The sequence below is a fragment of the Aedes albopictus genome, chromosome 1, assembly GCF_035046485.1.
Source record: "Aedes albopictus strain Foshan chromosome 1, AalbF5, whole genome shotgun sequence".
NCBI classification, from domain to species: Eukaryota; Metazoa; Arthropoda; class Insecta; order Diptera; family Culicidae; genus Aedes; species Aedes albopictus.
Genome location: NC_085136.1, coordinates 185,497,227 through 185,516,375, shown reverse-complemented (window position 1 = coordinate 185,516,375; position 19,149 = coordinate 185,497,227). Strand labels below are relative to the sequence as shown.

The window sequence follows — 19,149 nt, the reverse complement described above, 5'->3', positions numbered from 1 at the left end:
TCTCCGGTGAAAGTGTAAAAAATCACCCGGGCGCGCGCTCCAGTGAGGTTTTTGCGCCAGAGTGCGCGCTGCGGTGAAACACCGGAGAGTTCTCGCCCCGGTGACACCATGGTGACGATTCGGTGACTGCTGGGTGAAAACACGGGAGAGCGCCGGAGAGCGATGCGCGCAAAAGAGTGAGCCACACTCGATCCAAGGCGAACGAGCAAGAGCACGCACTAGCGCTTGGTCTACCCACCACCCAAAACAAGAGAAACTGGCTTCTTGGTGTGGTGAAAAATGTTCCTATCCCCAGTGTGGTCGATAAACTGACGCCGCAGTGAATCGCTACGGTGAAATGCCATCTCTGCCTACCGGTACAAGAAGACGTGGAGCGCAGCGAGCTAGGTGGGTCGACCAAATGGAGGACGACCGGCGGACCCTACGAAGAGTGTGGAACTGGAGACAAACAGCCATGGACCGAGTGGAATGGAGACGGCTACTATGTACAGCAGAAGCCACTCCGGCCTTGGCATGATCGGTAAGGTAAGTTCTTGTCAACTCACCATTTTCAGCCGGGCTGCGAGTTTAAGAAATGTTAGAAAAAAAAACCCTAATAAATCTACCTAACGGAGATGCCACCTTTCTCGTGCCTACGAACACCAATTTCAACGAAACTCAAGCGACATTTAGATTAATATCGCACTTTCATACGTTTAGCAAAATTTACTTTCATGACACTATTAATCATATCGTTTATCTGGCTTTTGATGTTTGAGCTTTGAACTCTTAAAAAAAGCCGCAACTTTGAATTTTGAGCCGCCATTTTTGTTTTTAGTTCGCCATCTTAATAATTCTGGTCGCCATTTTTGGACTCCAGACTTCTTCCCATATATACCCATATTTCCTAGCATATTTCATTGTTTTAGAGCCTAAAACTCCTTTAAACAGACGCCATCTTGAATTTGGAGCCGCCATCTTGAATTTGACTCCGCCATCTTGGATATTGTGGTCGCCATTTTCGGAGTCCTGACTTTTTCTCCATTTCAAATATACCCATATTTCCTTGCATATTTCGTTGTATTAGAGCCTAAAATCCAATTAAACAGACGCCATCTTGAATTTGGAGCCGTTATCTTGGATGTTAGGCCAGCATCTTGTATTTTAGGGCGCCATATTGGATATTCTGCTTACCATTTTTGGAATGCTTTCCCTCGTTTTTTTTTTTCAAATCCAGTGGTTTTAACGAGGTGCAAGTGCAGCAGTGTGCAAGCAGTGGTTATCTCAAGCCGCGCTTGGAAGTTGTTTTTCATTGGCAGAGCCAGTATTCGCCGCAAAGTGCAGTTTTCGTGCGTACAATCGTCCACGTGATCCGGCATTTTTCTTCGCCGTTCGATGTGCGTAACCACGCGCACGATTGGATCGTGTTGGTGAGTGTCCGATCAACGCGTGTGTGAGCAGTCTTCGACCATCACCGACCCAGCAGCAGTGAGAGCTGCTCATTGTTCGCTTCCACCGCCGCGCGGTGCGGGCCGGCCGTCGTCGCCCCATCATCCCTGCGTGTGTGAGTGTGCACAACGACTACCGACTATCGTCGGCACCAGCGCAGTGCAATAAAAGTTAAGTAAACCGTTCCCTTTTGTTGTTTCCCTCCAGTCCACCGTCTCGTTTCATTATTTTTTATCCAGTATAGGGTAGAAGCTTCAGATTTGGCCAGCCCGGAGTTTTGGCCATAGTGCGGTATTCAGCCTGTTACGATCTATTTTGGCCAGGGTGCTTCTAATTTGGCCACTCCCATAAGAAATACACGTGATTGCCAAAATAGAAACCAAAGCTGAGAATATGGCCAAAACTGCGGCAATGCTTCTATTTTAGCCAGTGCCACTTTTAATACAAAAATCAAGTATTAGTTTGATTTCTGCATTTTTCTAATAATGTATAGATCGAAACCCTTCATTTGACACATTGGTAGTTTTCATTGGATTGGTTACTGTTTTTTTTTATATAAAATTGGTTATTTTTATAAAAATGTTTTCCCTTAAACTGGCCAAAACCGGTGCCCGCACCCTATTAGTAGTTTTTTTCTCTGTTTCCCATTTGTGTTGATATGTTGTGTCACTGTTCGATTCAATTTTGATCTTCGTGATCGTTGTTGCTTTTGAGCGTGTGCCCCGTGGTGGTGGTTACCTGCCGCAATGAGTGATGTTGATGATGGCTGATGGCGGTGATACGTCATACCTCATCAATGAGGCCTTGCTGTTGGCTTCGGGTGTACCGATCCAGCAAAATGTTAACAATGTGAATCCCTTTAACGCCCATCAATCTAGTGTTTTTGCAATGGACGCCAATAGTACACTTCCAACGTCCCCCCGCCTCAAGGCCTACCCTTTCGACTTCGGCGGACCATTTGTTGTTTTCTTCCGACCTAAAGGCAAACGTTTGAACACCGTTCAAATCAGCAAGGATCTGACTAAGCGGTATTCTTCCGTTGTCTCCATTGACATAGTCGGTTCAGCGAAACTACGCGTTACCGTAGGCGACCGAAAACAGGCCAATGAGATTGTGGCCTGTGAACTATTTACGCTTGAGTATCACGTGTACCTTCCAAGCGCCCAGATCGAGATTTCGGGGAAGGTCGCCGACAAATCTTTGACCCGCAAAACGATCATGCAAGGCTGTGGTCGCTTCCATAACCCTTCTCTACCTCCTGTCCAGATACTGGATTGCCGGCACCTGCATTCGGTCAGCCAGGAGGGCAAGAAGAAGGTTTACACGCCATCTGATGAATTTTGTTTGACCTTCTCCGGATCAGCTTTACCAGATCTACTGGCGATTGGAAAACTTCGGCTACCTGTGACACTGTATGTACCGAAGGTAATGAATTGTATCAATTGCAAGCAGCTGGGCCACACTGCCTAGTACTGCAGCAATAAACCTCGCTGTGCAACATGCGGGGAGAGACATGTGGACGGCGCGTGTAAAACGCCGCGTGTAAAACGCCGCCCAAGTATGTTTATTGTGGCAGCGACTGTCCACACGATCTCAATGTGTGTCCGAAGTACAAACAGCAAAAACAACACCAAAAACGATCGTTGCAGCAGCGTTCAAGGCGAAGCTACGCCGAAATGCTGAAAAAATCTGCCCCGGTCGGTGAATCACGCAACATCTACTCGTCTTTTTCTCTCGATGATCAGGGATCTGACTTTGAGGTCGGGGACGGGGTTCCCTTTGTTTTTAAGGGTGAAACGAGGAAGCGGATGAGGCTCCAGAGACCCACCAAGAAACCTCGGAATCTGCCTGGCAGTGTCCCCCAACCCACTATGAACAATTTTAGGAGTGTCAAGAAAAGCACCAAACATTCACCACCTGGATTCAAAATTCAGGATAAACGAGACTGTCCTTCGCTCCCGGGAACATCAAAAACCCTAGATGTCCCACGTTTTTCGACTTCTCAGCCAGAAAGGCAGCATTCGGAGAACCAGGAACAACCCCTTGGTGCTCCGATGTTTACACTTTCTGGCATCATAGACATCATCCTTAACTTCTTTAATGCTTCCGACTCAATGAAGAACATTGTCAAAGCACTTCTTCCTTGTGTGTCCCCTCTTTTGAAGCAGATGGCCCCTCCTTGCGACAATCGTATCTTTCGATGGTTAATTTAACCACCGAGGTCAATGATATGATTTCTGTTCTACACTGGAACTGTCGTAGTATTGTACCGAAATTAGACGTTGTCACGTCACCCCCTTGCTACAGCTCAACTGTGGCCGAGTGATACTGTGGGTACCACAGTGTTCGATCGGACTTACCAACACAGCGTACCGCGGACCTGTGTGAAGAAGAATGTAGATAGATGAAGTGTCTAGCAGAACTTGGACAAAAACAATGACCATGCGAAATTTTTGTTCTCGTAGTAATTATATCTCCACTACATTTGTAACATCTAAATTAATTATTGAAATAAGTGCCTAATTGGTTATTACTGGCTAAAATCGGTGAATTAGATTATCCTCTAGCTTTTCAACAAAGGTAAATCATGGAATTCGTAATATGTAATCAACTAGCTAAATCAATACCCTCAAATTTAGGAAACATCGAATGAATTGTCAGCTCCCCTATAATCCAGCTAATTTGCCTAATCACAAACAGAAATCATAAAGTTTACTCGTAAGTACGTTGAAATTACATAATGCTGAGAGCATTTAGTGAATATCTCTTCATATTAGTTCAGAGAGTACCAGAATATGCTTTGTCTGACTTGCAATCAGTTACCAGTTCTTTTAGTGAGGAAATTTTAAGCGAAATAAAATCTTTGACGACTGTCGTGAGTACATTAGAAGCCAAAATCGTTGATACACATCCTATACCAGCAGAATCGCCACCAAACTTGCTACAGGAGTTAACCGAAAAGGAATCTCACTGTACGCTTGAAAAATCTGGCTGGCGCAGCCTTGGGTCAAAGAATGTCTGGCGCTCTGACTGGACAGAATATGACACTCGTCAGCTGCGTCGCGCAGAACAACAAAAAACCAAAGATAAAGCTATTAGGCGACGACGAAAAAATAAAAGACAGCAGCAATACAGTAATGTTCGTAACAATCTTAATAACAACACCACCACCAAAAATTTCAACGCAAACTACGGCAACCGAGATACTCCACGCAAGGCGGCCAACGATCTCCCTTCAGACAGAGTACTATTGGCTGCAGCTAAGGAGAAATTTTCAAAACCCCCACGGCAACGCACAACGGCAGATATAGCTCATCGACCTATACAGTTCCAGAGAGGAGAAATTCTTAATCCCAACGGAGTTTATAATGGACATTCTCAGCTAGCGAGTGATAGACAACCTCATCTAATGTTCCCTGGATGTTCTTCAAATGCTGCTGTTAACGGTATCCGCACCACCGACGATCATCCAGAACCACGAGTGAACAGACCCTGCTGCTGTCAGTGTTTTCACTAGATTTGACGCATTCCCTAGTTGAAGGTAACAATAGTATATTTACATGTAGCAGATGTATTGTTACTAATTTACATAATGACGATAGTGAAATGAATATTGATGGTATTTTAACTGTTAATGAACAATTACCAATAATTAATAATAATAATAATAATGATGATCATGTAATTTCTGAAATTGACAAGCTACCATCGTTTACTAAGAACTCACCTGCCACTGAAATAGTTATCTATTGCCAGAACTTTAATCGTATGAGTAGCGCATCAAAGTTGAATGCAATCCATAAAAATATATTGAGTTCAAATTATTCAGTTATACTGGGCACTGAAACTAGCTGGAGTGACAGTGTCAAAAACGAGGAAGCTTTTGGTAGCGATTATAACGTGTTTAGAGACGACCGTGATCTAGTATTAAGTCAAAGACAATCTGGAGGAGGAGTACTCATTGCAATCTTAACTAAGTATAATTCAGAACACATAATTTCACCAAAATTTAAAGAGTTTGAACACGTGTGGGTCAAAACTAATATTGATGGTGAAACTCACATTTTCGCCTCAGTTTATTTCCCACCTGATCAAGCATGCAAATCAACTTATGAAAAGTTCTTTCAAACAGCCGATGAAATTGTATCTCGGCTTCCTCCTGAATATAAAATACATATATATGGTGACTTTAATCAGCGTGATGCAGACTTTATTCCTGATGAAGAAAATGAGAGTATTTTATTGCCAGTTATTGGTGACAATGATACATTACAATTTATTTTTGAGAAAATTGCCTTTCTAGGTCTTAATCAAATAAATCACGTGAAAAACGAACAAAACAATTTCTTAGATTTTTAACTGACGAACACACACGAAGATTTCTGTGTAATTGAATCTCTTGCACCTCTATGGAAAAACGAAGTATTTCATACGGCAATTGAGTATTCTGTATTTGTACATAATAATAGCATTCCCATCGAATGTGAATATGAAAATGTATTGGATTTCAACAAAGCAAAATTTGACAATATTAAGGCTAAATTAAATAGGACAAACTGGCAATCTATTTTAAGGAGTCAACAAAGTATTGATTGCGCTGTGGGAATTTTTTACGAAATATTATCGGGTATTATTCAAGAAGAAGTTCCACTTACGAAAAAGCGACGAAATTACAATTCCAAAAATCCAATTTGGTTCAACAAACAAATTCTGAATTTGAAAAATCGAAAGCAGAAGGCTCATAAAACATATAGAAAATACGAAAATCAAGAAAATTTGATGAAGTATTTAAACATTTGCAATCAACTTAACACAGCAATGTCTTCTGCTCTTTCTGATTATAATGTAAAAACTGAAAGTGAAATTAAGTCATGTCCAAAGAACTTTTTCAATTATGTTAAATCCAAGTTAAAGTCAGCCAGTTTCCCGTCCAAAATGACATTAGACGAAAAAGAAGGACATAATTCAGAAGAAATTTGCAATCTTTTTGCATCATTCTTCCAAGAAACTTACACAAATTTTTCAGATAATGATCGTGATTTTGAATACTTTTCTTATTTTCCTGATTTTCCAAACGATGTTAGTGTCAGTCACATTAATGTCAAAGACATTTTGGCTAGAATCAATGACCTAGATATCACAAAAGGTTCTGGACCAGACGGAATTCCTCCATCTTTCTTAAAACCATTAGCAGTTGAACTAACAACTCCATTATTTTGGTTATTTAACATGTCGCTGGAATCTGGAAAATTCCCGATGGAATGGAAAAAATCTTTCCTAATACCCATTTATAAGTCTGGTAAAAAATGTGATGTTCGAAATTATCGTGGAATTGCTATTATTTCATGCATACCAAAACTTTTTGAATCAATCATCAACAGAAATGTTTTCGCTCAGATTAAAAATAGAATAACTAATTCTCAACATGGCTTCTTCAAAGGCCGTTCAACAGCCACTAACCTGCTTGAGTTTGTCAATTACTCTTTGAATGCAATGGACAACGGTAATCATGTGGAAGCTCTCTACACTGACTTCAGCAAAGCATTCGATAGACTGGACATTCCTATGTTGATTTACAAGCTTGAAAAGATGGGAATTGCAACGGGGCTCCTCAGCTGGATCAAGTCTTACCTAACTGATCGTCAACAAATAGTGCGATTCAATGAGAAAAAATCAAAACCAATTAAGGTCACATCTGGAGTTCCCCAAGGTTCACATTTGGGGCCTCTTCTTTTTATTTTATACGTTAACGATATCTCTTTTATGCTAAAAAAACTAAATGTTCTTATATATGCTGATGACATGAAGCTGTTCCTAGAAATTAGAAATAAACATGACGCCGATGTACTTAAGAATGAAATTCAAATTTTCCATGTATGGTGCTCGAAAAGTTTATTGGAATTAAATGTAAAAAAGTGCAATCATATAACGTACAGTAGAAAACGATGTCCATCAGATGTCTCAATAAAGCTAGGCAATCAAATTGTTGAAAAATGTGAAAAAATAAGAGATTTGTGTATAATTTTAGACACAAAATTAACGTTTGTAGAACATTATAATACAATTATCCATAGAGCATATAATATGTTATCGTTTATAAAACGTTTTGGTTATAACTTTGAGGATCCATACACTATAAAAACATTATACATTGCGTATGTGAGATCAATATTAGAGTATTGCAGCGTTGTTTGGTCTCCTTACATGAAAAAACATGAAGAACGCATAGAGTCAATTCAGAAGCAGTTTCTATTGTACGCACTACGTAAGTTAGGATGGACAGTATTTCCTCTGCCTTCATACGAAGCACGTTGTTTGCTGATCAACATTCAGACATTGAAAAAACGACGTGAATACGCTATGGTTTCGTTTGTTACTGATATTGTCTCACAGCGTATTGATTCACCTGAATTATTGTCCAAATTGAATTTTTATGCTCCCAGCCGGCATCTACGTGAGAGAAATTTGTTTACAGCGGAACGTCATCATGCTGATTATGCAAAATATGGACCGTTAAATCAAATGATGAACACTTATAATCGGCATTGTGAAATGATTGACCTAAATATGACTAGAACGCAGTTGAAGAAACATTTTCAAAACATTCGAAACCGTAGAAGCTAAATAAAATAGCAGAAAGATGTGGCCTTTAATGATAAAAAACTGAGCTAATAACAATTATAAATATAAAATATGTATAAATAGATAAGTATGAAATGTATTGAAATTGGTCTACGTTTGATTGACGACAATAAATAAATAAATAAATAAAGAATTAGAACCCTAGAATTCGCGATAAGATTCTGAAATCCAAAAGGATCACCAAAATTGTAAGTTTTTGATCTGATTCGTAATTCGATATGCTATTAATAAATCTTAACTTCTAGCTTTAAGCTAACCGACAAAAGGATCGTTTGCTAACGAGATTTGGAAGCTTCCTCTCACAACAGACGTTTTTAAATTTTTACTTAGCAATTTACAATGCGATGTTTTTGCGTTATTCGAAACATGGCTGATACCCGATGTAACCTTACCTTTTCCGATTTCAACATCAGGCAACGAAGCCATCACATGTGATCCGAGGTTAAACCCTTAGTGTTGCCTCCATATATCTTCCACCGAGAACTGCGATATCTCGCAGGGATCTCGCCCACATCTGTTCGGTTATGCTTGAGCCACGGCTGCTTATGGGGCATTTCAACTCCCCATGGCTGGGCGGGAACTGTACAATGACAGCCGTTCAACTTTGATATGTGACCTCTGCGACGTCCTTAACTTGACAATTTTGAACACCGGAGAAGTTACGCGAGTGGCGCCTCCAGCAAAAGATGGCAATCGGCAGTAGAGACAGCCAATTAGACCTCTCAATCTGTTCGAGCTCACTATCGCTGGAGTGCACATGGAGGGTTACCCAGGATCCCCATGGTAGTGATCACCTTCCGATCGTTGTTTCTATTTCCAATGGTTCACATCAACCTCCTCCATCTATCGACATTTCCTACGACCTCACGAAACACATTGACTGGGGGAAGTACGCGAAGCAATCATCGACGGTGAGCAATAGACGAGTGCACCGCCCGCTGAAAGTTCACTCGGCCAGCGAATTTTGACACCACAGCGGGGTCGACTCTCAACAACTTCTACTCAGCTGAAATTTTGTTTAATTTATTGCATCTAGTTTTCTCGATGAAGTTGCAAAAATATGGGCTAGTGCATTAACTATATGCATATGCATCACTTTAAATGTAAATTCATGTAAGAAATCATAGAAAAATATTATCAGCGCATTTTGGTGATGCATCTCTGAGTAGAAGTTGCTGAGAGTCGACCCCGCTGTGCTGTCAAAAAATTTCAGGCTCAGTGAACACAATGTTCATCGGTGCACTCGTCTATCAGAAGAAGTCCTTCCACCATTGGAAGAGTATCAGTTTCTATCAGAACTGATCATCAGTAGCGCGCTTCAGGCACAACGTCGGCCAGTGCCAGGTCCATCGGTTCGCAGGAAACCCTCCAATCCGTGGTGGGACAGCGAGTGTACAGAAATCTATCGCGAGCAATCCACTGCGTTCAAAGAGTTTGGGAAACTCGGTTTGGTCTAAAACTTTAAGCGGTACACTTCCCTTGAAAGCAATTTTAAGAACTTGGTCAAGGCGATGAAAAGCAGTTACTGGCGTCGGCTCGTCGAGGGTTTGTCGCGGGAGACATCGATGAGAACTCTTTGGAACGTCGGGAAAAGAATGCGTAACGCGTTGTCAGTTAACGAGGATCGAGAAAGTTCTCCTCGGTGGATTCTCAATTTCACAAAAAAAGTTTGTCCAGATTCCGTACCCGTGAAGCGAATAATTCGTGATGTTTCCGAAGATAGGGACGACATGGATAGGCCGTTTTCGATGGTTGAATTTTCACTTGCTCTTCTTTCATGCAACAATTCCGCTCCAGGAATGGACCGAATTAAGTTCAGCTTGCTTAAAACCCTCCCCGACGTCGGTAAGAGGCGCTTGTTGAACTTGTTCAATCAGTTCCTGGATAACACCATCGTTCCGGAAGATTGGAGACAAGTGAGAATGATAGCTATTCAAAAACCCGGGAAACCCGCGTCGGATCATAATTCGTACCGCTTAATCGCGATGTTGCCTTGCCTACGGAAGTTGTTGGAGATGATTCTCTTTCGACTGGTCAAATGGGTTGAATCGAGTGGCATGTTGGTTGTCAGATACACAGTTTGCGTTTCCGCAGAGGCACAGGAACGAACGACTGTCTTGCGTTGCTTACTTCAGAAATTCAGCTTGCCTTTGCGCAAAAGCAGCAAATGGGCTCAGTGTTTTTGGATATTAGGATATTGGATATAGGGAGCTTTTGATTCAGTTTGTGTCGATGTTCTTTCCGCCAAACTACACGAAAGTGGCCTTTCACCAATTTTGAACAACTTTTTGTATAATTTGCTGTTTGAGAAGCAGATGAGTTTTGCTCATGGCGACTTGACAGTTTCACGAATTAGCTACATGGGTCTACCCCAGGGTTCATGTCTAAGCCCCCTTCTTTACAATTTTTATGTTAGGGCCGATTTCTTCACCCTGGCTTAAGCGTTAAGCCAGGTTTAACTATATGGGTAAGCCTGGCTTACCAGTTAAGCCGAGGTGAAGAAATCGGCCCTTAGAGACATAGATGATTGTCTCATGGAAAATTGCACGTTAAGACAGCTCGCGGATGACTGTGTTGTTTCTGTAACGGGAGCAATAGCAGTCGATCTGCAAGGACCACTATTTACAGGATACTTTAGACAATTTGTCTACTTGGGCTCTCAAGCTGGGTATCGAATTCTCTCCGGAGAAAACTGAGATGGTTGTCTTTTCTAAAAAACACAAACCGGCAAAGTTTCCACTCCATCTGATGGGTAAGACAATCACTCATAGCATGTCTTCTCAATATCTCGGCGTCTGGTTCGATTCCAAATGCACCTGGGGAAAGCACATTGTGTATCTGATACAAAAATGCCAAAAGCGAATCAACTTTATGCGAACTGTTACCGGAACCTGGTGGGGAGCGCACCCGGGAGATCTTATCAGGCTGTACCAAACAACCATTCTGTTGGTTTTAGAATACGATAGCTTTTGTTTTCAATCCGCGGCGAAAACACACATGCTGAAGCTTCAACAGGTTCAGTACCGTTCCCTTCGAACTCGACTCACACAATGAGTTTAGAGGTACTTGATGGTGTACAGCCTCTGACAGACCACTTTGCGGAGTTGTCGTTCCGATTTCTCATCCGATGAGAGGTTGTAAATCCGTTGGTCATAGAAAACTTTGGATAGCTGCTCGAACAGAAACCCCAAACTCGTTTTATGAGTGTGTACTACTGGTACATGACGCTGGAGGTAAGCCCATCTTCGGTTCACACCAATCGTGATAACTTCTCAAACTTCGACAGTTCTTCTGTGGATTTTGATCTATCCATGAAAGATGAGATCGCCGGTATACCAAAATCTATTCGTTCCGTAGGTATTCCAAAAATTTTTGCAAGTAAGTTCGGGCATGTCAGCGGGGACAGACAGTTTTTCACAGATGGTTCGAAAACCGATGACTCGACTGGTTTCGGTGTCTACAATGAATTTCAGCGCCACCTGCATGCTTCAAAATCCTGTTCTGTATATGTTGCAGAGCTAGCGGCCATATATTACACCTTAGAGTACATTGGCACTATTCCACCTAAGCACTACTTCATTTTTACAGACAGTATAAGCTCTCTGGAGGCTGTTCGGTCAATAATACTAATGAAGCACTCACCGTACTTCCTGAATGGAATACGCCAAGCCTTGAGTGCTTTGTCCAAACGCCATCACCATCATAGCTTGGGTCACTTCACATTGCTCGATTCCGGGCAATGAGAAAGCGGACTCTCTGACATAGGTGGGCGCTAGCGAAGGCGATATTTACGAGCGACAAATCGCCTTCGACGAATTTTTTGCATTGGCCCGTCAGGAGACCTTCATCAGCTGGAAACACAAATGGAGAGATGGAGAGATGGGTAGATGGTTGCACTCCATCATTCCACAGGTGTCGAAGAAGCCATGGTTCAAAGGGTTGGATTTAGGCCGCGATTTCATTCGTGTAATGTGTCGGCTGATGTCCAACTACTATTTGTTGAACGCGCATACCTTCCGTATTGGGCTCTCGGAAAGCAATCTCTGTGTCTGCGACGTGGCTTACCAGGATATAGAACATGTCATGTGGGGATGCGATGAGTATCGCGAGGTCAGATCTGAGCTGCCCTGCATGAAATTCTCCGGTTCCGAGGAAAACAACAGAAACCCGTTAGAGAAGTGTTGGCAGGACTTGATTTGAAATACATGAACCTGATTTACCAGTTTTTGAAACGTGTTGAAGTCAGAGTTTGATGAAATACGTTGATTGTTTTCGTTGTCCGCCTTTTGGTTTTGTTGTTCGCTCCTGTCTGTCGTCACCCCCCTTCCGTTTGTCCTCTTCTTGTCGTTTTCTACCGATAAAGTCCTTTATTTTTGGTTTCGTTACAAATCTGGACAGTTTGTCCCATCAATGTTTTTAGTATTGTACACATGAAGTTTGCATGCACTGTTGAAGGGGGATTTCAAGGCGTTTGTCCTTAATGGAGCTTTTAGTTCAACTCGATGTAAAACTAAGCACACTGATTTCTAAGTATGTTGAATTTAATATTGATGTTTATTGTATTTTATGTTGTATGTTGACTCGTGCTGCACACTATTGTGAAAGAAAAAGTGATATCAGCTACACGAAAGCTATCGAATTCGTAGAATCCAGCCAGACCCTAAATAGACAATATCGTCTACGTTAAACATACTATATTCACCGGTTGTTTGAACTCGAAATGACGCAATGCTTACACTCCGGCTATTAGAGATTAAAACGATATACTGTTGTGTCTGCTCCTTCGCAGTTTAAGGAATAATGTATATATGTTAAAGCTGAGCCTTGTGACTATTTCGAAACATAATCAGCTGAAAATATTGAAATAATGGATAAAACGTGAAAGCCGACAAGGGAAAGGAATGCGGTAAATCCGTTCTACGTAGATAGGATAAACGTTTTCTACGCCACTGAAAACAATTAACCTAAAATAAAAATCCCCCCATAAATATGTATTTCCGATACCGTCATTAAAAACCTATTATGTTTTACCTTTCCCTTAGTGTCGAACTTTTCCACCAAACCGAGCATTACGGGAAATCCCCTTTAGCACTTTTATTCTCACGTTATGTTCATCAAACTTCATTAATTGTCCGTTTTCGGTCGGCCACCGGACGGCGGGGAAATTTGCCAGACAAAATCGATTGTTTTCATCACGATTCGACGTAAGGTATAAACCTCGGAATGTGAATAGCCGTTGCCAAGTCATCATGATTCGCGAATTGTAGAACCAGTAGGAAAAGCCTGAAGCAATAGCGAATCGATCAAAGGTCCTTTCAAATGGAACGATTTAACAAATTTACCTGCCTATACCGGCGATTCATGGTCGATGTTGAATAGAATATCAAGAGCCTCTTTTCGCGCTCTATTGACTATGCTCTTGATTCATGGCTTCCATACAAGTAGTTCTGTGATGGATAAATTGAATTTTAGTGCAATCATGTTCTCAGTTGATCAAAATGGTTCGCCAGAGATTTACAGCGAATCGATTATGATATTGCATTTTTTTTTTTTGCTTTTTCAATTATTTGTAAATTTCATAATCTGTATGATTTCAGTGCCACACAGCAACTGAATGTTCAATAATTAAAACACATTTTTCATTTATTTCAATTTTACTTATTCTTCTTATTTAACTGCAAATCTTCACATTGATATTTTTGTATATTTTTAATAAGAAAATGATGTTACTGTAACAGTGTAACGTAGATGCTCACTACTTATTGGCAGAAAAATATAAATACCAACCATTCTTAGAGAGCGTGCAAACAGGGGATACTCAAAATGACTGGGATAGGTAAAATTTCCACTTTTCAAAAAATGTTCAACTAGCTGTAATTTTTCGAAAAAGGCATCAAATATTCTCAAATTTTTAATGTAAGTTCATCAACTAGTTGTGTGTCAGTGGTCCAATTTTGGAAAAGAGCGGGCTATTTTACACGAAGCTAGAAAGATTCTAGAAAAAGGTATAATTATCCGAAAACAAATTTTGAGATGTTATATCTCCGGATTCAACAAACCATATGAAATGAAATTTTGATCATTCATGATTTATATAATAAGCTTTTAAAAACTTTTGACTAAACTTAAAATTCGTTACACGAAAGAAAATTATAACGATTAATTTATTTTTCTAATATAACAATATATCCAAAATTTCATCATTGTTTCAAAATTCGAGATAGTATTTATAGTTTCTTTAAAATTCCCTCTAATTGACTTGACTATATTTATGTTTCGAAGATAAGCAACCAAATGGCCGGCATTAAATTGAAAAAGTAATGGGATGCATATGAAAAATAGATAAATTTACTAAAAAAACATAGAATAAATGAAATCGTTATAACTTTTTGTCCCATTAATAATTTGAATTGAAGTCAAATGTTTTAAAAGTTCATTATATTCGTCATAAATGATCAAAATTTCATTGCATTCAGTTCATTTAATCCGGATATATAACAGCTCAAAGCTGAATATTGAATAATTATACCCTTTTCTAGAATCTTTCTAACTTCATGTTGAATGGCCCGATCTTTTCCAAAATTGGACCACTGACACACAACTAGTTGATGAACTTACAGTTAAAATTTGAGAATATTTGATGCTTTTTCAAAAAGTTACAGCTTGTTTGGATTTTTTTTGAAAAGGCAAAATTTGACATATCCCAGTTATTTTGAGTATCCCCTGTATGTGACGTGGCCAATTTTTAACACCTCCGATTTCATAGCGTATTTTTTACTAGGGTACGAGTGCCATAAGTCACAAGCTCCCAAGTTCATCCTCTTCGAAAACAAGTGATTACGGCACCGATTGATTCGTTTTTTTTTGTTTCATGCGTTCTCACTTCTAACAAAAAGTACAAAAATAAGAAACATACCAAACAGCGCTTCGATCCTTTGTTTTTTTATGAAAATGGGAGTCACATGCTTAATAAGCGAACCAATACCATATTTAATTCATGGCTCGTCAACGATTGACTACTATACCGCCTTCGCAAAAAAGCTACGCTTTTTGAACTACACAGCACTTCAGTAAGAGAACCGCGCAGTATATATACATATTATGCAGTATACAGGGGATAGACAAAATGATCGGGACAGACAAAAATTTCACTTTTCAAAAAATGGAAAAAGAGTTGTAACTTTTTGAAAAGTGCATCAAAAAATCTAAAATTTTTACTGGAAGTTGTGTATCAACGGTCAAAATTTGGGAAATATCGGGCTACTCTACATGAAGTTAGAGAGATTCTAGAAAAAGTCATTATTATCCGATAGCCAACTTTGAACTGTTATAACTCCGGATTCAATGAACCGAATGCAATGAAATTTTTAGCGTTTATGACTCATATAATGAGCTTTGAAACAAGTTTGACTAAACTTGAAATTATTAATGAGAAAAAAGTAACAGCGATTTCACATATTTTATGATTTTTTAGTAAATTGGTCTAATTTTAATATGCTTCAACTGCGCCGATGACGCAAGGTAGGGTACACTGATATATGTTGCCGTTTACTGGCATTTACCAGATTTTGCTGGTATGTCATAAACATACAGAAAAACTTGTAGTTAGAAGACACAGAATGTTGCTAATTGACAAATTGAGGGATGTATTTTTGAAAAAAAATCGCGTTCTGGTGGGATTTGAACCCACGACCCCGTATTCGCTAGACCGGTGCTTTAACCAACTAAGCCACAGAACAGGTGATAATTGGGTTCTTTAGGGGTATCCGGATTATGTCATAATCGGATTCCCCGCCCCAAAATAAGTCTAAATCCAAAATTTCATAACTTTTGAAGTCCGGGAACTATTTTTAAAATGCTTTTAAAATTTGTATGGGGGAAATTTTTTGTTCGGGTCGAACTGTCATTTTATCGATGGAACTGTCATTCTATCCACGAAAATTAAAACTGTTTTGTTAATTTGACCATCAAAATAAAGGTATTGGAATCCAATAAAATCACGTAATACTCAGAAAAATGGACTCTTTCGATTAGGCTATAGAAAATAGCAATATTTAATTCATTAAACAACCCAATTCTGCGGAATAGAAAGCCAAACTGAACCCAAGCCCTCACCATGAACATTCACTTTTTCAAGAACCATCTCTCTTTCGGCTTAGATGTCAATCCCCAACACAGCCTCGTTTGTGCCCAACAACTACAAGTGAGAGCGTATTATTTTTATTTGAAGCCGAGACTTACTCTCGCACTCCGCATACCTACTTGTAGTTGTTGGGCACAAACGAGGCTGTGTGGCGCAAACGAGGCACAAACGAGGTTCAGACATATCAGCTAATCTGGTAAAATGCCAGTAAAATAGGCAATATGTATCATTGTACAGGCAATGTTGTCTTAAAATAATTCGTTGAGTTCATTTTTCAATATAAAATCAAGAAGGAAATTATTGAGGTAAAAGTTATAAAACATGATTTTCATTTACGTGGATTTTCGAATTAACGCGGTTTTCGTTTACGCGGATATTTGAATTAACGCGGTTTTCATTTACGCGGATTTTTTAGTTAACGCGGTTTATTTTTAAGCGGTTTTTACGCGGTATGTATCCCCCGCGTAAAAAAAACTGACTGTAATCTTTTCACGTTGGACATCAACGTCCAACTGGCGCTTTATGTACGAGCTGAAAGCTTGGAGACGACCGCCATCTTGTTGGCATTTTCCGCGCTTGGACATCCGGTGCAGATATCACTTGGCCCGCCAGTTCCCTGACAGTTAAACAGGGAGAGAAGACTTTGACCGGGCTAACATTCCTGACCAGGCAGAGTTTCGGTCTGCCGACAGCCTCCCCCGCACCTATAGTTCGGTCGCAGGTTATAGCGAACGCCCGGTGGCGTGATAGTCGTGAAGCAATTAGATCGATCCGGCGGTGGCCGCCATCGTTACACCGCTTCGACGTGAAGGTTATCACACGCCACTCGTGCATGCCCCGGTTGACGAAAAACCCTTGCGCAGGTAATGTTCATCCATTAAGGTTATCACGTCCGATTGTATGGGTGGCCCCTTTGAAGATGTATAGGTGCGTTTTGGGAGAAAACAAATGCACATCAATTCGCGTTGTTCAAAATTATTGAATTTACCATAATATCATAGGTAAATTTTCATACATCGCCTCGGACAAAATAAATTAGAGTGTAAAACTGGTAGAAAACATACCAACGTTTACACGACGATTCTCGACATTAGTGTTTGTGTGAGAAATGTCACTAATCCTTATGGCCATTACACACTTGACAATACACACACACACACACTAACCCAAAACCAATAGATATTATAGTACTTTTATATGTATGGATGTATACACGTCCTCGAACCAGATTTATGAGGAAGGATACATTCAGTGCCTTCAAAAAATGATTTTTTAGACAAAGTTGTCCTCTAGTTGGCCTTATTATTTATTAGACACTCTTTCCAATGTAAATGAAAATAAGGGGTTACAAAAAAAAAAATGTTAAATTTTATTCCTTTTTTTTGCAAATTTTACCAATTTTTGATTTTGTATACCGTCACCCCCAAAAGCCACAATTTGAGGAACAAATTTTCAGTATAAAACGCCTTCAGAAGAAAACATTTTCAGCTGCGCCGCTATTTTTCAACTACGACTCAAATTGAATATAGATGGCATCATTGTTTACGAAATGTGAGTGTCGAATAAAAAAACGTATCATTGATCGTCAAAAATCCCTCCCATAGTAAATTTCAAGATGCCTCACAGTGAAGCCAAAAAACTTGGTTTCGTTTATTTAATTCATATTTTTTTTCTAAAAATTTTCATTGGACACCAGATGTTTCGACAATTCTTCAAGGGGGTCGTTACATCAAAAAGGTTGGGAACCCCTGTTAAAACATATAAAAAAACAAGAGAGGTGTTATTTTTGTAACTCAAGTAAAAAATACTTGAAAGGTGCCTATTTTTTCTAGAAAATCATCAATATCTTTTGAACGGAATGACGTAGGAACTTTCTCTACGCACGAAAATTCGCTATAAAAGAGATTCTTTGACTACTTTGAAGAGAAATTTGAAACAAAAAAGATAAAGCGATAAAATGATTTGTTCTAGCGGCACCCCATGAAGACTATGGGAAAAAGCTCCAAATTTGGCAAAACAGTTACGGTCAACGCAATTTTTCAAAGTATCTCTCAGTAGTTCCTTTCTATATCATGTCACCCATAAACATGCTAGGGTATAAAATTCACAATAAAGATGATCAATTTGACCAAACAAAAAAGATGTTTTATGGTCAGCTCGAACATATTGCGGGGTAAGACGAGCACTTCTACGGGACAAGAAGATTCATTAAAACTCATTATTTTCAAAATCATTTCATAGTATCACGACCTAATATTTTTTTTATATTATTCATATTTTTCTAATACTTTATTCAAAATGACCTGCACAACAATAAACGACAATTTGTGGCTTTATTTTCAATTTACGCAACCGAATAGTTGCAAAGGAAATCTATATTTAACCTTCAATTAGCAGATTACAATAATTTCAAAATGTTATCTTTATTCACATCAGGTGTGCTCATCTTGCCCCACTATCGGAGAATTACATGAATTAAATAAAAAAATTATTATATTTTTTTAAATATCTTTTTTTGTAAGTAAAAATGTTTGCGGTTACCTTATTTTGTTCTGATCATTTCTTATAAGAAAATGCTAAAAATCCATGCTATTGATTAATTTGACGATATTTTTCAATTCTTTCAGTATACAGCATTTTTCATCAGGTATACACGCTAGATGAATTTTCTTCAAACGGACTGTATTAAGTTGTTTAAACAAAATTCACGATAAAAGTAGTAAAAAAAAGAGAGATGCTCATTTAGCCTGCGGTGGCCATCTTGCTCCGTCCTACCCTAACATCGTTCATCTAGAATTCATTCCTGGTTACAATGCTGCTCCCTCAGCATAGCCATTATATCAAAATTGAAATATTCAAAATAAATTTCCAGCAGTGAATGACGAAAAAAAGGTTCAATAGAATGAATGAAACACCTACCGAGCCGCATGCGGCAA

The 19,149-nt window shown here is 39.5% G+C and overlaps 1 protein-coding gene across 3 annotated transcripts in view; it reads right to left on the bottom strand.

Annotated features, from left to right (window-relative positions):
- LOC109405655 (tachykinin-like peptides receptor 99D) overlaps positions 1 to 19,149 on the bottom strand; it is a 173,331-nt gene that overhangs the window by 80,902 nt on the left and 73,280 nt on the right. The gene's annotated exons all lie outside the window — the stretch shown is intronic.